The 20,936-nt window shown below is 46.2% G+C and overlaps 1 protein-coding gene and 1 non-coding gene across 3 annotated transcripts in view; one reads left to right on the top strand and one right to left on the bottom strand.

Annotated features, from left to right (window-relative positions):
• The window catches only part of TLN2 (talin 2), a 499,959-nt gene that overhangs the window by 453,389 nt on the left and 25,634 nt on the right, over positions 1-20,936 (bottom strand). The gene's annotated exons all lie outside the window — the stretch shown is intronic.
• TRNAC-GCA (transfer RNA cysteine (anticodon GCA)) lies at positions 16,809-16,880 on the top strand. Its single transcript has one exon. It is a non-coding gene; the product is annotated as a tRNA-Cys (tRNA).

The following is a 20,936-nucleotide window of genomic DNA, read 5'->3' on the forward strand; positions in this document are numbered from 1 at the left end:
CATCACCATAACTGGAGCTAAAAGAGCAATCTGTCCCTTCCTGGAAATGCTCCCTGACTGTCCCTCTGATCCATGGCAAGGGATGTGCTTGCAGCCAAAGTCAGGGCCTGAGGCCTGGATAGGTCTACCCTCTATGCATTCCTATCCCAAACATTTTGTTCAGCAGAAATGAAATCCAAGAAAACAGTAACACCAAAACCATCGACAAGGACCAAAGAACTGGCCACCCATCAGTTTCAAGTCTCCTATTCTAGAACTTTCTCATTCCTCTGTCTCTACCCAAATTTCTCCCAAAGCCTTGGTCACAGCCTGAGGGGACTTGTGGCAATGAATATGCAGCTTTCCCCCTTGGACAAGGGAAAGTTCTTGGTACCTAAGAACCAACTGATGCATGCTCTCTTTCTCCCCTTCGCACTTTCTTCCAAATGGAGAGGCTGAAGAAAGCCGCACAAATTCCTATCTGCTGAGTTCTTAGCATCCCTTCAGCCTCTAAACTTGAACCAAACTCAAACAAGCCACTTGTCGATGTTTGGTTTCAAGGTTCCAGAGTCTGAGACAACATGTGGTCCTTATGGGCACAAACTCTGAGAAATCAAACAAGCAGTACAGTCACAGTTGTAGTTACTCAACCCTGGAGGGGGTTGTTCTGGTGTCCTGAGGATTCGGCACATGTCTCAATGGCCTAATTATGTAATTACCTAATTTCATGTTTAATATATCAGTGTGCGGTCAAATTATAGCCACAAATATGCAGGGGTGAATGCTGGGGCTTAACTAGGCATTTACCCCTGGGGCTGTGCTGGGTTCATGGCAGATTTAAAACCTTGACTCTATTGAACTAGGTCTTGTTTCAATGTTCACTTTAGACATATACATAAATGAACATACTTCCCTTGTCCAAGGGGGAAAGCTGCACATTGATTTCCACAAGTCCCCTAGGGTGTGACCAAGGCTCAGGGAGAAATTTAGGTACCTACAGTCCACATTTTTTGGGTTCCAAAATCACTGCAGATGGTGATTGCAGCCATGAAATTAAAAGACGCTTACTCCTTGGAAGGAAAGTTATGACCAACCTAGATAGCATATTCAAAAGCAGAGACATTACTTTGCCAACAAAGATCCGTCTAGTCAAGGCTATGGTTTTTCCAGTGGTCATGTACAGATGTGAAAGTTGGACTGTGAAGAAAGCTGAGCCCTGAAGAATTGATGCTTTTGAACTGTGGTGTTGGAGAAGACTCTTGAGAGTCCCTTGGACTGCAAGGAGATCCAACCAGTCCATTCTAAAGGAGATCAGTCCTGGGTGTTCTTTGGAAGGACTGATGCTAAAGCTGAAATTCCAATACTTTGGCCACCTCATGTGAAGAGTTGACTCATTGGAAAAGACTCTGATGCTGGGAGGGACTGGGGGCAGGAGGAGAAGGGGACGACAGAGGATGATGGCTGGATGGCATCACCAACTCGATGCACATGAGTTTGGGTGAACTCCGGGAGTTGGTGATGGACAGCGAGGCCTGGCGTGCTGCAATTCACCGGGTTGCAAAGAGTCGGACACGACTAAGCGACTGAACTGAACTGACAGTCCTCTGCCTGGGCCCTGCAGAAAGATGCTGACCTGTTCAAGAAGAGGTTTTCCTTCAAACCTCACTCTGTAGACCTGGGGTGCTACAGGCAACATCATTGCTCAACAAGAATCCAGAGCGAGGTATCCAGTCTCTCAGTTCCTACCTTGTGCTTGATCATCCATGTTACAACCATCATCTTGGGAAGAACTGAAAGGCTTCTTTCTCTTCCAGGAAGACTTCGAGATGTTCATACAAAACCGATCTGTCTGCTGGCTAAAACTGAGGCATGCTCAACTGTGTCTCTTTGTAACCTCACCGACCATAGCCTGCCAGGCTCCTCTGTCCATGAGATTGTCCCAGCAAGAATACTGGAGTGGTTTGCCATTTCCTCCTCCAGGGAATCTTCCCAACCAGGGATCGAACCTGTGTCTCCTGCATCTCCTATATTGCAGGGAGACTTTTTACCACTCAGCCACCAAGGAAGCCCCTAAAACTGATGATCATTCAATAACTGTCCTGAGCAACTTACCCTGAATTATTCATGCTCCTTCATTACCTTGAAATTGCTGCCTCTAACAATCTTGCTGCTTCGTTTTAAGTACTGAGCTATGTTTTATACTATGTTCATAATCCATATGGGTTTAAATACAAGGCAGGGCACCAGTATACACACAGTGAATACTTATTAGCTGTGTTGACTACGTCTCCAACAGTGGGACTGATTTTCTCCAGCACTCATCTGAACTCCTGCAGAAGCAAGCCACTGTGCCCAAAATATGAGTGCAAATTAACTCACATGAGTACTAAACTTCCCAACACAAACTGCTTGCCCCCAGTAACCCAGATTAGCGCTATTTAGAAAACAAGGGTCTAGGGGAAAAAACAGCTGCCACCCTAATTGGGGTCAACATTCTATAGGCAGGGAGAGCTTGGACAGGAAATGGCAGCTGTAGAGTTGGTTTTGCTAGTTTTACTATGGCTTAAATTGAACCATGGATGACCCAATAAAACAGGTATACTGTTTTCAAGCTCACACTAATTTGCTCTCCACTTAAGAAACAAAGCAGTTGTTTAACTTTCCACACAATGGTATGTTTCCCAAAGTCAGTTAAAACTGTAATGGAACTGTCTCCCTTCAAAACACTAATAGTATCAATCACTGCTTCTGTTAGAAATCGAATAAAAGTGTTTAGAATATGTAAATACTTGGGACTAACAGACACCCAATTTTTTTAAAAACCTGTACACTTTTAGAACAGAAATAATACATGTTGGGGACAATGTAGATAAAAGGAACCCTGGTACACTGTTGATGAGAATTGATGTAGTCACTATGGAGAACAGTATGGAGGGTTCTTAAAAAACTAAAAATAGAACCTAGCAATTCCAATTCTGGGTATATATCCTGGGTATGTATCTGCAAAAAAAGAAAAAAGACCAATGCAAAGATACATACATCTCAGTGTTCATAGGAGCATTATTTATAAGATATGCCAGGATATGGAGGAAACCTAAGTGTCCATAAACAGATGAACGGATAAAGAAAGTGTGGTATATGTATACAAGGGAATACTATCTCAGACATAAAAAAGAATGAAGTTTTGCTATTTGCAGCAACATGGATGAACTTGGAAGGCATTATGGTAAGTGAAGTAAGTCAAAGGAAGACAAATACTGTATGACATCACTTCTGTGGAATCTAAAAAATACAACAATAATGAATATAACAAGATAGAAACAAGCTCCCAGATACAGAGAATAAAATAGTAATTACCAATGGAGAGAAGGAAGAGGAAAGAGGCAGCAGAGGGGGATTTTATTAGGTATAAAATAAGCTACAAAAATATATTATACAACATGGGGAACATAGCAAATATTTTATATAGTAACTATAAGTAGGTTATAAACTTTAAAAATTGTTAATAACTATATTGCACACCTGTAATTTATATATATCAAAATATTCAATTTTTAAAAACCTGTACACTTTTAAAATATTCCAAAAAACTAAAAAACCAGAGTAAATTAGCTTTTTTAGAGTATCACTAAATTAGAATTATTATAAAGTGAAAACGTTTTTGCAGTCGGGAACAGGATTTCAGGAAATTTCTGCATTTATATCAATTATGTAGGAATCCTAACCAGTGATCTTAGATCACTTCTAAGATGAAACAATAAAATCCTTTCTGGAAAAGTATCAGCATTTCCGTCCTGCACCATCCTTGCCAAGGAAGCTGAACAGAGGCACAAATACTCCAGCACTTAGTTACGTCTATTTCTATATTGTTTCCGGTGTTTCTGACATCAGTGTGCCCAAGGTTTTAGGAATTCACAATTAAAATAAAAACGACTAGGTCATCCTGCACAACTTAACCAGGAGTCAGTCAGAACATTTTCCAGCTTCTGCTGTAAAAACTAAGCTAAACTGCTGGCGCACCTCCAGAAAACTTCCAATGTGCTTCCTTTCTCTGGCTTCTCTGAAAGTCACTGATACTTATATACACCGACCAGAGTGAAATTCCCCCGAATTATGAACCTGGCAGCCAAAACTTATAGGATAACTAAACCGTGAACAATCAAGCCACGTCTAGAGTGAGCAGAAGCAGGGAACCATTCTTAACAAAGCCATGCTTGCCAGAACCACAATGAAGACTTAGCCACACGCAATTATAACACATGTGCTTCTTATAAACTGCAAGATTTGTTTAGATATTTAAAGCAACTGAAGGGAAGGGTTTGGGTATTTTCAAACCGATTAATCAGTTCACCCTGCTGGCTTCCCAGCATAGCTATGTCATACCACCCCGGGCAACACCATCACACGCATATAACCCTGCTCACAATTTGCTGCTACCAGGCATCTTCTCCACTACTTTCCTAAAATAGTACCGTCACTAGCACCACACCCCCAGAGGGGATGGGATGTTGATTGAGGACTCACCCCAACCCTCAGGACAGAGCAACATGAGTGGAGAGCCTGGAAACCTGTCAGGATAAATGACATGTTCTAGAGCCTGTCTTCACATAGAGGTCTCCCCTAGGAGACTTTTTGAAAAACAGGGTCCCACATTCCATGCAGAAAGGCTGTGATTATTCCCTGAGTCCAGGGGGGTTTAAGTCTGCATTTTCAGAGTTCCCCTAGGTGATTCTAGAAGGTCAGACAGGATCAGGAATCCATGAATATTAAATCCCTATTACTAATAACTTGAAAGAAAGTGAAAGTTAGTCACACAGTTGTGTCCGACTCTTTGCAGTACCATGGACTGTAGCCTGCCCTGCTCCTCTGTCCATGGAATTCTCCAGGCAAGAATACCGGAGTAGGTTGCCATTTCTTTCTCCAGAGGATCTTCCTGACCCGGGGATTGAATCCAGGTCTCCTGCATTGCAGGCAGATACTTTACCAACTGAGCCACTAGGAAAGCCCAAAAATATGATTATTACTCCAGGCAAGAATACTGGAGTGGGTTGCGATGTCCTCCTCCAGTGGATCTTCCCAACCCAGAGATTGAACCCATGTCTCCCACATTGCAAGTGGATTCTCTACCATCTGACCAAAGCTGACCTATAGGACATTGTGACACTCTCGGAATTCCCACACTTGCAACTTAACACAGGACATACAACACTTGGCAGGTCATCAATAAACAAATGCCTCTTCCACAGGGACCATATGCCATCCTTTTGGAGAAAAGAACACAATGCTTTGTAAACACTTTTTCTCTTCTGAGAGGCACATTCAGTAGTGGGAAAGAATCTAAAGAGATTCTGCTGTGAATATAGAAAAACCAAACTGAAGCAGCCCACTCTGGACACAGCAGGCAGGAGATGGAAATGGCCCTTGGAACGGTCAGCAGTCAAGGCAAATCCGCTTCTCGTGCTTTCTTTCTTGAACTAAGTTTACAACCCTACTCCTACTGTTGTTCTTAAGATAAATCCCAGAGACACAAACATTCTGTCTACATTAAACACAGGCCACAGACACCAAATGAGGAAGGAAATGTCTGTGCATCCACAAAGACAAACAAACAAAAAGTGTTTCAGGCTGTAAACCTTTACGGTTCCAGGAAACCAAGCTGCAGGTTAGTAGTCACTAGAGTTAAAGCCACCACCACCAGATACAAACGCCTCTCCCTCCAGCCCCCTCCCATCACTCCTCCACCGAACTCCTGAAATCCTTTGCAACACGCCAATCTACCAACAAAAGGGAACATCCCAAATTATTAAACATTAGAGACTTCCCTGGTGTTTCAGGGGCTAAGACTCTGAGCTCCCAATGCAGGGGGCCCAGGTTCGATCCCTGGTTGGGAAACTAGATCCCATATGCTGCAACTAAGACCCAGCGCAGTTACAAAACAAACAAGTTCACGGGAGGGCAGCTAATTAAAATAAACAAATAAACATTATTTTGCTTCTAACAAATAAATGAATCTCCCACCCTTCCTTGGGAGCAGGCTGTGAAAATGGGTCTAAGGAAACCAGAAACCATCAGAATGGGATTAGGGGGAGATGGGGAGGGTAAGAGGAAAGTGGAGAACGTACATCCAAGAAAATGAAGGCTGAGCTTGACGTCTCAGCCACTTGCTGGCCCCATGAATTCTCCTCTTCTGAGAGCAGAGCTCATAAAACAGTAAGGGGCAACACATATGTCGGTCATCCTGCAAAGATTTAATGATGCCTTCCGAGTACCTGGCACCAGGCCCAGCCCTGGGAACAATCCTCAAGGAGCTTTGAGGAAATTCTAATGGTGATTGAAGGGTGAGCACCCTTCGGAGAGTGCCCGAAGACAGAGAGTCAGGGAGACTGCCACCAGGAAGAGACTCCAGGCTGAGATCCCGTGTACCTGTCAGTTGGTCAGTCAAGAGGGCAGGGAGAGATAACTTCCAGGATGTGGGCATGGAGGCAGCGCCAGACTCACCAGGGATCTGGAGCCCAAGGGGCTTGTCAAATGGTCTGACCCGACCTGCAGGTCAGAGAGACTCCTCTCCGACTGGCCTGAAGGAGGAGGCAGAGGGAAGCAGCAGGATCTTTGATGTATAAGAAGGCTGTGCCTGAGGTGGAGCACCAAGGGCAGGTTTCTGCTGGGAAAGACTGCCACCACCACCACCCATCCCACCCAAAGGTTTGGTGCAGACTTTTAACCTGGCCACTTTATCAAAAAGAGGGAGAGAAAGAACATAAGAAAGAAGGAGACAAGACTTGATTTGTGAGTGTAGCAAGAAGGCAGTTCTTAAATAAAGCAGCATAGGCGGCAGCAGGGAAAACCCAAGCTCCCCAGCAGCACCGTGCCCTGAATCCCATTCCAGGATGGAGCCGTGAGAGGGACACCTGCAGACAGGCCCGCGCCCATCACACCAGCCTCCAAGCCGCCACACTTCTCCTGGAGGCCTAAGATCCACCCCGTGACACTGTCCCTCACCTCAGACTTCGGGGGTCTGCCAGCAAAGTGACCAGGGCTGGCTCTATCCACTGACTGACCCTTGGTGCCCGAAATGGAAAAAGGGCTCAATGCTGGTTAAGTCAATGGTTCTCAACGGGGTTATTTTACCAGCCAAGGACATCTGACAATGTTGAGTGTTTTGATTGTCATAGTGAGGAAGGAGGGTGCTGCCAGCATCTACTGAGCTGAGGCCACGGATGCTCCTAAACATCCTCCAATGCACAGGACAGCCTCTCTCCCCCTCAATAGAACTGATCAGCCCAAAGCGTCAGCTGTGACAAAGCTGAGAAAGCCTGGGTTAATGAAACCAATGTAAGACTGGGAGCAGCAGGCTCAGGGTAGACAGCACCTCCAAGACACCTGGGAGACTAGGCCTTGGCACCCACAGCACTGATGCTGCTAAAGGTGGGGGTAGGGGGTGGGGAGTGCCCATCCACCTCCAACCTGGCAATGGTCAAGCTCTGCCAATCTCCCATTCCCTACTTTCCCCCCACTGCTGCGCCTTCCTGCCACCTTCAAGCCCCACTTGGCGTTGGGGGTCGGGGGAGGAGAAGGACTCACTCCAAACCACTCAGGAAGTAGACGGTATCTCATAAGAGAGGCTACAACAAGGCCAAAGTAGAAGAAGCCTGGCCAAAGAGGATGTAAGCAAGCGAACCCGACACAAATCATTCTTACGGGCTCAGACATAAATCTGGGCAGCCCCCCCAAGAGTGCTGGGGAGACCCACCTTTCCCGGCCCTTGCTTCTCAGACCCGTAACTCCTCACATCTGTGGACACCAGCCCACTCACGTGCACAGCCCTCAAGACCACGTGCACCGAACCCTCCCCTTCCCTCCCTGATACGCCGGTGGAAATGCCCACAGAAGCACCCCAGCCAGTAGCCAGGCGTCCTGCTCCACACCTGCACTCACTCACTCCCTCCCTCCTTTGGCTCTGCCCTGTGAACATCCCCAGAACCAGTCCCTCCTCTCCCCTCTCTAGCCCTTTTGCCACCACAAAACCCAGATCTTTGATATTTCTCACCGAAGTGGTGGCAATACCTCCAGGTCTAAGCTTTTCAAACTTTGCAGTAATCTAGGAATGTAGAGGTGGTGTCTGGGAGGCTTGCTTGAAATGTTGATTTAGTAGCTACAGATGAAGCAGAAGAATTTCCCAAGTACACGGACGCAGGGCTCCCAAACCACATGTGGCCCAGCAGGCTTTGGAATCACCCCACCGCCACCCCCAGAGAGCTGGCACTGTGCTCAGCTCTGTGTCCCTGGCACCACAAGGCAGGGCCTCCCAGAAAAATGCCTCCTGAGGGAATTAACACATATTACACACATATACCACACACACACACAAACACATTAACACATATACACACATACACCACACACACGAAAAATGTCTCCAGAGGGAATTAACACACATTCACACACGCACAGAAAACTGACTGAAAATCACAGCCTCCTGAGGGAGTTCACACACACACACACATACACACACACACACACACACACACACACAGAACTGATTGAAAACCACAGCAGACAGATAGGACTGAAGCGCCAGCTTCTTTCTAGCATCCCCATCCAGCGATGCCAGTGATCTAAGAGTGAGTTCAGACAAATGTCCAGCTTTGAGCCTCAGTCCCCATCATCCTAGAAGAACTCACCAGGCAGTCCAGACTGAGGTCTATCTGGACCTGAAAGGCTCTTGTCCACATCCCCTCTTCTTCTCCCATCCCAATCCCTGCCCGTGGCGGGTGCCCCCCCCACTCTCCCAGACCCAGCCCACCTCCCTCCCAGTTAGAGTCCAGGCAACAGGGTACCAACGCAGGTCCAGGCCAGGCCAGAGGCCCCAGAAGGGCAGCAGCGGCTTTACCGCTCTGCGTCTCCTGACGGTACAGGGCCTAGAAAGCGTTTGCTAAAATGGTAAAATCAAATGAGAGGAGAAGACAGCGAACTGCTGCAAGCTGCACCTTTCCTCTCCTTTAACCTGTGCGACAGGCACTTGACAGCCCCACAGAAAGGCCTGGAAGGAGCATGCTCGTGACAGCAGGAGTGGCTCCTCAGACACCACGTCCCCGGCTTCTTCAGGCCTTTGCCAGGCAAGGTTTCGGGACCCACGCTTCCACACAAATGCCTCTGGCCAGGTCATGGGCTGGACTTCCCACACACTGGAGTAAGGCAACTCCCACCTCCAACTCTCCCACCCTCACCCGGTAAAGACACGGTTTTAACTGGTCTGGAGGCCCGAGAGGGAAATTCAAGACAGAAACAAACAGCTGGTGGTTTCAATGCCTCCCAGCAGTTCTGACACAGGTCTGGGTTGAAAACTGTCTATGAATAATCATTTATTATATTTGCGCCAATGAAGAGTTCTCCCCAAAAACAGGGATGGGAAGGTAACAGCGGCAACTATCACTAAAAGCAATGTGACAAAAGTTACCTACCGGGACTTCCTTGGTGGTTCACAGATTAAGACTCTAAGCTCGCAATCCAAAGGGCATGGGTTCCATCCCCAGTGAGGGAATTAAGATCCCACATGCTGGGTGGCATGCCAAAAAAAAATTTTTTTTAAATAAAAGAAAAAAGCTACCTACCAAGTGGGTCCTGTAGAATGAAGGCAGACAATCCTGATGTACCAGCACTTTCATGAGGCTTAATTCAACCCAGGAAGGACACAGCCATGCACAAGTTAACACAACAAAGTACAAATGTGTCGTCCTATGTCCGGGAGGAGACAAACGCCAAAGCAGGAACGTTCATTCCCTAAACCACTGTACTGATGGATTGAGGCAACTGTATACCAGCCTCTTCCAGTCTTCTTAGGAACCGTCCCTTGTGAAACCCGACCCTCTCCTATAAAAGTCCACCCAGCCTCTGGGATGCAAAGAAGGGTCTGTTACAAGACTACTGAAGTCAATGCCACTTTACCTCCACTGTGAGGTGCGGCCAAGGAGCCCCATGAGAGAAGGCAGCTGACCAGGCTGCTCAGTGGACGCACATCCCAAAAAGGGAGCTCAGAGCACATGCGGAGACCGGGCCGGATCTGCATCAGCCCCATGGGCAATTAACCCAGATGCACATTAAAATCACCTGGAGGGGACCTCCCTGGTGGTTCTGTGGTTAAGACTTTGTGAGTCTACTACAGGGGGCGAGGATTCAATTCCTGGTAGAGGAACTAAGACCCCTGCATGCCATGGGGCACAGCGAAAAATAAAACAAAACTTAAAAATAAAATCACCTGGGGGCTCTTGTAAAACAAGGATGCTTGGGCTGCAGCAGTGGTGTTACAGATGACACTGGTTGGGGCAGGGCGGAGCATGGGTGGAGTTTAATAGCTCCCAGGTGAGTGTAATAAGCAATCAAAATGGAGAGGCACCAGCCAGTCCCCGGGAGGAAGCCAGCTACGCAGCTGGAGGAGACCGGGTAGCTGGTACGAGAACAGCTCTCCTGCCATCTGCTGCACAGACTCCACCCTTCCAGCCCCTGCAGATCTCACCCAAAAAAGACAGGACCAAGGACGTCCCTGGTGGTACAGCGGATAAGAATCCGCCTGCCAATGCAGGGGGCATCGGTTCGATCCCTGGTTTGTTCCACCTGCTGTGGAACAGGTAAGCCCATGCACAGGAGCTACTGAGTCTACGCTCTAGAGCCCAGGAACTGCAACTACTGAAGCCCTGAGCTTGTGCACCACGATGAAGAGTAACCCCTGCTCACCACGACTAGAGAAAGCCTGCGCAAAGCAGTGAAGACCAGTGCAGCCAAAACCAAAAAACCAGAACCAAGCTTGTCTGAGGCCTCACCACTCAGCTTCCCATCCTTCCTATGATGACTCACAATTCCAGCCACCTCCCAGAGAAGCTCGATCCACAGAGCCTTCAACAGGGTGTAGGGCACAGCAAACAGGACGTTTGTTCCTGTCCACCGTCCTGTCACTACCATCTTCAGGCTTAAGAGAAATAACCAGGGAGCACTTCCTCTGCCAGGCCTTGCGCTAAGTGCCTTATGTGCATTGGATCATTTAATCCCATCACAACTCACTGAAGCCAGTAACTGTTATCATCTCCATTTTACAGATGAGGAAAGTGAGGGGTGGCCAGTTAAGAACCAAAGCAGCAAGTTGTGCCGCTAGCACCAGGATTCAAATCCAGATGGTAGGGCTCTAAGTCTTTGCTTCCAGCCATTCTGCTACTCAGACAACATCGAGTTAGAATTACTGTCGAGGTCAACTATGGCAGAGAGGGGATGTCACCCAGTGAAAGCAAAAGTCCATTAAAGCCCTGAATTTGGTATCTTAAGAATTTCATCAGCAGAGATGGGGGATATCTGATTTTTACTGACAGTTCACATGGATGAGATCTGTGGTTTTAGGGACCATCCATTTGTTCTTACACATTTGCAGGGTACCTATCTATTATAGGTAAGATATAGAGATGGGGTGCTGGTGACATGGAGACACACAAGCCACTCCCTCCACATGACTTTCTAAGCTAATGTGATTCTGGGCTACATCAGGACAACCTCCTCCTCACAGGAGAAGCCAGCTCCACGTTGCTCTGCACTGGGCTGCATAGCTATCTGAGTGATTGGATGGTTATTTCATGTTGGTTTTAAAGACCAGGTGCCCACACTCCACTCTAGACTCTAAACCAGTCTCTGGGAGAAGGTACAGGATGTGCCAGCTTACAAGGTTCTCCAGCTGGCTGAGAACGAAGAAGGTCAACAATCCAGAAACCACACATGTGAGGAGTTGTTGAAGATGGGTTGGATAAAAGGGACATTTAGCCTGGATAAAAGACGGCAAGAAGGGTGGAAATGGGACATGGGGACTTCCCCATGGAAGGCATTTCTCCATTGCTGCTGGTGTGCCAGGGGATAGGAGCAGGACCAACGAGGAGACAACAGGGAGAGGAGGACAACCTGTAAGAAAAGAAATTCCAGGCACCTTCAATTTGGAGATGTCCAAGCCTCCTTCCAAGTCTGGTTATCGTGCTTTGAAAAGCTGCAGTGTAAATGACCTGCTACTCAGATAATCAAAAGATAATTACAGTAATATAATACAAACTGCCATTTAAAATTAACAGCAACTAACTGCTTTTGAAGTTCTAGACAAAAAACTTTTATCTCCTTGCAGTCCAAAGGACTCTCAAGAGTCTTCTCCAATACCATAGTTCAAAAGCATAAATTCTTCAGTGCTCAGCCTTCCAACTCTCACATCCATACGTGACTACTGGAAAAAACCATAGCTTTAACTTACAGACCTTTGTCAGCAAAGTGATGTCTCTGCTTTTTAATACGCTGTCTAGGTTTGTCATAGCTTTCCTTCCAAGGAGCAAGTGTCTTTTAATTTCGTGGCTGCAGTCACAATCTGCAGTGATTTTGGAGCCTAAGAAAATAGAGTTTGCTACGGTTTCCACTTTTTCCCCGTCTATTTGCCATGAAGTGATGGGATCAGATGCCATGATCTTAGTTTTTTGAATGCTGAGTTTTAAATGGTCCACTGGAGAAGGGAATGGCAAAGTTTCAGTATTCTTGCCTCAAGAATCCCGCACATAGGGGTGCTCAAAAGATGCCTTCTGAATGACTGAATAACACACTGATTTCATTTTTAAGTCAGGATTGGTTAACCATTATCATCCAAAGTGGTATGAAATTCTATTGAAAATTTTATTCAACTCAAACTTCATTACTTATTAGATGAGAGCATTTAAAATTGTTCACATGCAATACAACTAGCTGGCAGAGTACTTGCTGGCCCACAACTTGGCTATGAATGCATCATATTCTGGACCACATGGCTTTCAAGCATGCCTGCTATACAGTGTGGCACTGTTTTGAATTTCCCAACTTTTTGACAGTTGATTGCCGTTACTGTTCTTTGAGTGGGGGCCTAACATAAAATCCGAAGGGGACTTTCCTGGTCGTCCAGTGGCTAAGGCTCTGTGCTCCTAATGCAGGGGACCCAGGTTCAATCCAGATCCCACATGCCACAACGAAGAGTGAAGATCCTGCATGTTGCAACTAAGACCCCGTGCGGCCAAATAAATCAATTTAAATTTAAAAAAAAAATTTTTTTAAATATATCGGAAGGAAGCCAAGTTGGATCAACAAGGAACCTCAAAGAGCCCTAGGGGAGAGCCATCTTTCAGGAAGTAGACCTGATGGAGACGAGGAGTCCCTGGAGTTGTCAGGAACCAAAGATTTCAGGCTTCCCCATGGAACACATCAGCCTTTATGAAAGGAATGCTCTCCCCATCTTGCCCCCAGGAGGACACACTATTGAGATCAGGAGGGTGCTCCGGTGGTTTAGAATTTTTAAGTGGCCAGCACTCACTGCTCCTTACATATGCAGGTCACTGAGGAAGACCCCAGAAAGCATCACTCTACAGCAGCTTCTAGAACCAGGAGCTTCTTTGTGGCCTTCCAATTCGCTTCTGTGATAGACCAGGGTCTAAGCCTACAGAAATATGAGTCATACATTTTTTCATACAGAAAGATACTTTGAGTCATACATGTGATTTTAAATTTTCCAGTAGCCACATCTTAAAAAGTAAAAAGAAACACGTGAACATGCTTTTAGTAGTGCATTTTATTTAATCTGATATACCCAAAATATTATCATTTCAATATTTAATCAATATAAAAAATCATTAATAAGATATTTTACAGTCTTCCTTTTATGCCAAGTCTTTGAAATCTGGTATGTACTTTACATTTACGGCACACTTCTTAATCTGGATATAAAATCTTCACTGGAAATAAACGTGTGATCTATATTGTGAATTCATAACACTTACAGCTGAAAAGGCTGATTCACACACCCAAGTTATTCCAAACACACTTAAAAGTTTTCCTATCACCAAATTGAGAAACTGATTTTAAATTTACATTTAAATGGATTACGTAAACTCAGAAATTCTATTTCTCTACCCCACTAGCCACATTTCAAGCATTCGACAGCCATATGGGGCCAATAGCTACCATAATCAGAGAGGACTAAGGGGTCTTCTTTCCAAAGCACTCCATATTGAAAGCTTTCTTTTCTTAGTCATCAGAAGGAACAAGGGCTGCTCATAGGGTAAAAGCATGAGGGATTTGTCATTGTGAATATTTGAAAAGTTTTTTTGATTCTAGATCAGTATATGCAGGTAATGACCTCTCTTGAGGATGACAGGTTCAACCAGGAGAGAGACCACGAGGAAGAGAGTGGAAGCAGATTTCTGGAGCACCTACTATGAGCCAAGCACTGTGCTGAGTGGGACAGCCACTGTCCTACTTGGTCCCCACCATCCCCTGCGAGACACGTCATTAAGTAGATTGAACAGATAAACAATCTGAGATCAGCCACAGTGAAGGAGTTGCCCAAGGCCCCACAACTCTCCAGAAGGACCCTTCCTTTCTCCCCAAGCCACATCAAAATCCAGAGATTAGGGGTGGGGACATGCTGTGTCCTCTTTTTTTTTTTTTACACTCTTTTGGCCATGCAGCATATTGGATCTTATTTCCCCGACCAGGGATCAAAGTCATGCCCCCTACACTGAAAATGCATAGTCTTCACCACTGGACCGCCAGGGAAGTCCCTGAGTCTTCTCTACATTTAGCACCAGGCAGAATTCAAGACAAGCCAGAAGGCAGGTAACCAGAGATGACAAACCACACACTGGTCTGAAGATGAATGTGGAGGGGAAGGAAGGGGGAGCAAGAAGATAAAAGGGAGGGAAAGACCTGAAAACACTACTTTTTACATTTTTGTCCCACTAAATACAAAATCCTTCAGTGGTGCCCCCTCACTGGCCACTGGCACTGTTGTGGCCAAGAATTGGGTGTTCATTTCCCACCACCAGGCTCGGAGCCCTCAGAAGCTTTACTTAGCTCTAGCTTCACAAGCCTCCATCTAGACTGGATTCGGTTCTTGCAGAACACAGGTGCCAACTGTGAGGTTCCCACAGTAGGGCTGAATCAGGCAGGGAAAAGGATTTTCTGACTTGGTAAATGAAGGATGAGCAATTCATTGGAGCATCATCGGATAGGAAATTTCTGTACATAAGCACTGCCAGTCAACTCAAAGTTTCTTGGCAAGACCTCAGAAAGACCAAGGTAAAGCAGTTTAAGCTTCCCCAGGACTTGCCAGGTGGTGCAGTGGTAAAGATCCTGCCTGCCAGTGCAGGAGACACAAGAGAGGCGGGTTCAATCTCTGGGTCAGGAAGATCCCCTGGAGGCGGCAATGGCAATCCACTCCAGTATTCTTGCCTGGAGAATCCCATAGACAGAAGAGCCTGGTGGGCTACGGTATCCATGGGATCACAAAGAGCTGGACACAGAACTGACCACACAGGTGACTGTGACGTGAGGCTTCCTCAGGCATTAGAGGAAGCAAGCATAAAATGCTGGGGCTAAAAGGCACATAAAGTCTCACTACACCCTTTAGAGAAGAGCCAGAAAGTAAGCGGGCGAGGATTCTGATTGGAGGGGGAAAAAACACAAATGTATTGAAGGAAACAAATTGGGGAAGGACGGTGACAAATTAAGTGATTTTAATCACCTTATAATGGCAGGGTGAGTCAGATAATAAGCAAAGATTGAAACCGAGCAGAATCCTATGGGGGCCTTTCCAGGATAGAAGTCCCTCCTTGTCCCCCATTTCCTGTCTTAAAAAAAAAAAACGCTTTAGTCTCCTAGAGTTCCCTGAGTTTCAAAGCGCACTCGACTCAAACAGTTAATGATTAGAACAGTAGAGTCACTGGACTCCTAGTTCCTCTGAAAGGGATACAGATAGAAACACTGTAATATATACCACAACACCCGTGTCACTAAATTGACCTTGCTGTGGTTTCAGGCAAATTCTGTCTGCTACAGAATTATCCTTCAGGACCTCACTGCCTTGGGGGAGAAGGAGGTGGCTCTGCCAGGGGTACCCCGAGACCTGATGCCATCACCGAGGCACTCCCAACTGGAGCTCCAAAAGCTGGTTTGTAATTTGATTTGCACATATGTATCAACTGGTAAGATCTCTTAGCCAGGCTGCAACTGCTGTCTGACCAGGCTTAAGAAGAGAAAAAATGGCAGCTTGGGGAAATGAAATGGGAACAGAGCCTCCAAATCATGAGACCAAAGAGCTTTAGTCCTACCTCTGTTTTCACATGAGAATCCTAAGGTACTCCTAAGAGGTACTTGTCCAAGGTCAATGTCTACATCAGTAGGTAGGAACTCCATTGAACTGAGGAAGATCCCTGATTCCAGGATACATAAGCCACTCTCACCAGGGAAGCGGGGCAGGGCTGCTCCCGTAAGATTAAATACTAAATAAGCCTCTCTCACAACTGCCTGAGAATCACCTCTTTAAAACGTAATCATCAAGGAAAATAAAGCCCAGTTTCCTGGGAGGAATAGGACCTAACTTTAGTTGTCACCAGATTCCAAAGTGCAAGCCCTACCTCCAGTGGTAAAGTCTTGACAAACGGAACAATTCTATCTTGAAGGTGTGAATACGATGCATTGTACCCACCTAGCTACAGAAAAGACTGAAAATTCTTTCCACCTTTGTAATCTCTAGCTTTGTAGTCCTCGCAACAGGCTGCCTGTGATGTGTATCACATTCTGGTTTAATGTTTATTCAATAACAAAATGGTTTTCTTTCTCTTCTCCTTGTGGGAAGGTGTTCTGGGCTGGAAGGAGATACTGTCTTTAATTGTATTTCCCTAACACTCCTCATAGAAACGCCCCAACCTGCACCCAGATCCGACCTCCTAGAAGTTATTTATTTTTTATTTTAGTTATCTTACACTAAAATGGGGTACTATTATGGCTTTAGGGCTTCCCTGGTGGCTTAGAGGGTAAAGCGTCTGCCTGCAATGCAGGAGACCCAGGTTCGATCCCTGGGTTGGGAAGATCCCCTGGAGAAGGAAATGGCAATCCACTCCAGCACTCTTGCCTGGAAAATCCCATGGACGGAGGAGCCTGGTAGGCTACAGTCCATGGGGTCACAAAGAGTCAGACACGACTGAGTGACAATACCATTATGGCTTTATGATGTGGTTGGCCATATGGGCAGGGGACAGTCATCTCCATAACCCGCTCAGAGATCCTAAAAGAAAAGGCAGATTGTAGCTTGGGGACAGTCTTTTCCATTAGCCCTGCATACCCCAAGGTCCAGAGAAACCATCCCAGCAGGTGCCAGAGCCCCTGAGCTGTGGCTGACTCCTTCCTTAAACCGTGCCCTCTGCCAGGAAAGACTGACAGCTGCCCCTTCCTCTGGGTAAACCCCTATCACGGCAGGAATTCTGTCTTACTCCACTCTTGCTGATGCCCAGCACAGAGAAGGCATGAATGAATGGAAACCTTTAACTCTCCTCTTTTCCCTCAAGTCAATACTATCTCCACACTCAGTTTGATTAAGTTGGAAACATTTGTTCCACAAGGAAATGTTTCTCAAACAGAGAGCTCTGTTTGAACTGATGGAATGAAAACATCCTTTCAAGAGACGAATGCTCATCAAACATTTGTGCTATCGCACGGCCAGCAGAAACACAGGTGAAAAACATCCCCCTCTTAACCCCGCTGCTTGTTGTGATGTTTCCACAGCTGAAACCTGTCTCTCTGCAAGGTCCTCAGCCAGCTTTGGCCCTCTCCTGTTCCTTCCTTCCTGAGACCTGTCCATCTCCATCTACCCCTGACAGGAACACTGTCAAAGACATCCTTGAGAGGAAATATCCTGAAATTGACTCATCTAGTCGCCATCAGAGCGTGCTTTTTGCAGAGACCGGTCTGAGGTGAGTTGGACCAACCCATCCAACAAGCCTGTGGGCTATTGTTAAATATTACTGAGCACTAGTGGCAATCTAGCTCTATTAACCCCCCATTAACTTGGCCTGGGTTACCAGAACAAGAACCCAGCCCAATGGGAAGGCTTCGGGAAATGATCCACCAGAGTGCACATCCAAACAGTTCTTATTGCTTGCAAACTATATGGCAGGGACCTCCCTAGTGGTCCAGTGGCTAAGACTCCACATTCCCAATGCAAGGAACGTGGGTTGCATCCTTGATCAGGGAACTGAGATCCCCATGCTGTGCATCACAGCCATAAGAAAAATAAATAAACTTACTGTCTATGTTTAAAAAAGAAGAAGAACTACACAGCAGCAGTTCTCAAACCTTGCTGTGCAGTCACTCTGCAGAACTTGTTCCAACACAGGCTCCTGGACCCCTGCCCCAGAGTTATGAATCAGTCGGTGAGGCAGGGAAGGGACCCCTGCCTCTCTATCAGTTCCCGGGTGATAACTGAGCTGCTGGTCCCAGAAGTACACTTGGAATAGCTGAACACAGCACGTAAGTCACCAGTTCAATGACCAAGCTAGAACCTGGCTTCTCACCAGACTGGCCAAGGTGCACACAGAAGCCCAGTGGTTCTCAAACCCAGGCCCCGCAAAGCACTGGTATTCTACCACCAAAATCAAGGCATGGGGTTTCCCCTCAGCTTTCAAAACAAATTAAACCTCTGGCACTGACGACTTACTTGCTTCTGTCATAATCTAAGAGGATCTAATTTCTCAACACATTATATACTTTTGTTAATACTTCATTGATATATAAATAGATAACCAACAAGGATCTATTGTATAGCACAGGGATACACTTGGGATTTCGTAATAACCTACAAGGGAAAAGAATCTGAAAAAGGATAGACATGTATGTGTATATACGTATAAATATGGTGGGGCTTCCTGGGGGCCTCAGTGGTAAAGAATCTGCCTGCCAACGCAGGAGACATGGGTTTGATCCCTGGGTCAGGAAGATCCCCTGGAGAAGGAAATGGCAACCCACTCCAGTATTCTTGCCTGGACAGAAGAGCCTGGCAGACTAGTCGATGGGATCACAAAGAGTCGGACATGACTGGGTAACTGAACAACAACAATGTGTGTGTGTGTGTGTGTGTGTGTGTGTGTGTGTGTGGTATGTATGTATGTTGTTGACTAAACAACAATATATATATGTGTGTGTGTGTGTATATGTGTGTGTGTGTGTGTGTGAATCACTTTGCTGTACATTTGAAACTAACACAACATGGTAAGTCAACCATACCTCAATGGAAAAAAATAACTTCAATGAGTTCAACCAGTATGATGTATGACTGATAAGAGCTGTAACAGCCTGGCTGACACAGCCAGCACCACAAGGAAAGACACCAAAATTCAGTGCACTTGGCCTCCAGCTCAAGTCCAGCTTCGCTAAGGCGTTTGTCTCCTCTGACCGTGGCATCAGGATGTTCTAACCACTTAACATACCCCCAAGACTGCTGGACAAAAGAATGGTTTGATTGTCCTCAAAATTCAATCTAGTGAACGAAATGAAACAGGCACACACATTACACTATTTTAAACCAAGGCAATGTGTAATCTATTTGCTAAGCCATCACAGGCTTCAGATTTTCCACACGAGCAATGAAGCATCACAGAAATGGCTATATCCTCCCCATGCCTGTTCACCAGGGCCTTTTAGGATTCCCTTCCTCAAGCCAGAGGGGTTTCCCAGGTGGCTCAGTGGCGAAGAATCTGCCTGCCAATTCAGGAGATGCAGGAGACTCAGGTTCGATTCCTGGGTCAGGAAGATCCCCTAGAGAAGGAAATGGCAACACACTCCTGTATTCTTGCCTGGAAAATTTCACGGACAGAGGAGCCTGGCTGGCTGCAGTCCACAGGGTCACAGAGTCAGACATGATGCACTCAAGCTAAAAGAACCACCAAAAAATTTCAGTCTTCCCACAATTTAATTTTAAAAATGTAATATGCATCTGTCCTTGGCAAGAGCATCTAAACCCATACTCCAACTATGAACATAAACATTCTGCCCACGTCCAGCACAGAGCTTATCCCTGTCCTGTGTGCCACAGGTCACTCAATCTGATGCCTCAAGCCAAGAAAAACAGCCTGGTGTCATACCCCCAACCACTGGACACTTACCAGCTTGGGATTTTTCCTTCCTGACCTTTATCCCTTGAATGCATAAGGTGGACTAGCAAATGAAACCAGCAGATTAAAATATTCTGTTTCATTAAAAAAAAAAAAAACACCCACTATGTTAGGTTTAAAGGGGGGCAGGGCCAGAACATCTGGATCCAATCACTATAAAATTTCACATTCTTAGCATCTTCCCTCCCATAGAGAAGGCAGCAGAGCACAGATGGAATCCCTGGACCCTGACCCAAGCTTTGCCACTAACCCAACACATGACCTTGGATAGAGTCCATGACCTCCCTAGGGCTCAGTTTCCTAAAGAGTCTCCGTGGCCACACCACCAGTGGTAAGTGGTAATAGGATTCAAATGCTGATGAATTTGTAACGACCTTCGTTTTTCTGCTTAATTTTATATGCAAAGATTCCAGTTCTCCTGGGAGGAGACAGAGCCATTGCTCCTTTCTCTCTGGGGCCATCACTTCCACTGCCCTTCCTCCCCATCCTCCCCTCTCCCTGGCGGTCTCAGCCCTTCCCCAATTTAACTTCTCCAAGAGGGGGCTGTGATGAGAAAGAGGGCCCCTGGGAGAGCTTCCCAAATTGGCACTGAGCTCTCTTCGACTAATGTCTAGCACAGCAGGCCTTTGGTTCATCAAATAAGCTTCTAATTGTCTTTTTGGAAATGTGTGTGGACGTTTATTTCAAGCCATTTGGCAAGAGTCTCACAGGGTATTTTCTCTGACATTGTGCTTGGAGAAGAAGGATTAAAAAGCCTGGAGGAGCATTAGAAAAATTGCACTCCATCTGACCCTGACCTTGGATGGAGATAAAACAACTTTTTCAGGGATCCACCACCAGGATGACACAAACTTCTGCAGGTCTCTAAGAACTCAAAGGTGCTGACTTTGACATTTGGACCTAAGTTTCTTCCCAGGAACAGTGAGAAGTGGTCTTGACAGGGTTAATGATGCCAGAATCTCAGCTTCTCTATACACC

The sequence above is a fragment of the Budorcas taxicolor genome, chromosome 10, assembly GCF_023091745.1.
Source record: "Budorcas taxicolor isolate Tak-1 chromosome 10, Takin1.1, whole genome shotgun sequence".
In the NCBI taxonomy this organism is placed as follows: Eukaryota; Metazoa; Chordata; class Mammalia; order Artiodactyla; family Bovidae; genus Budorcas; species Budorcas taxicolor.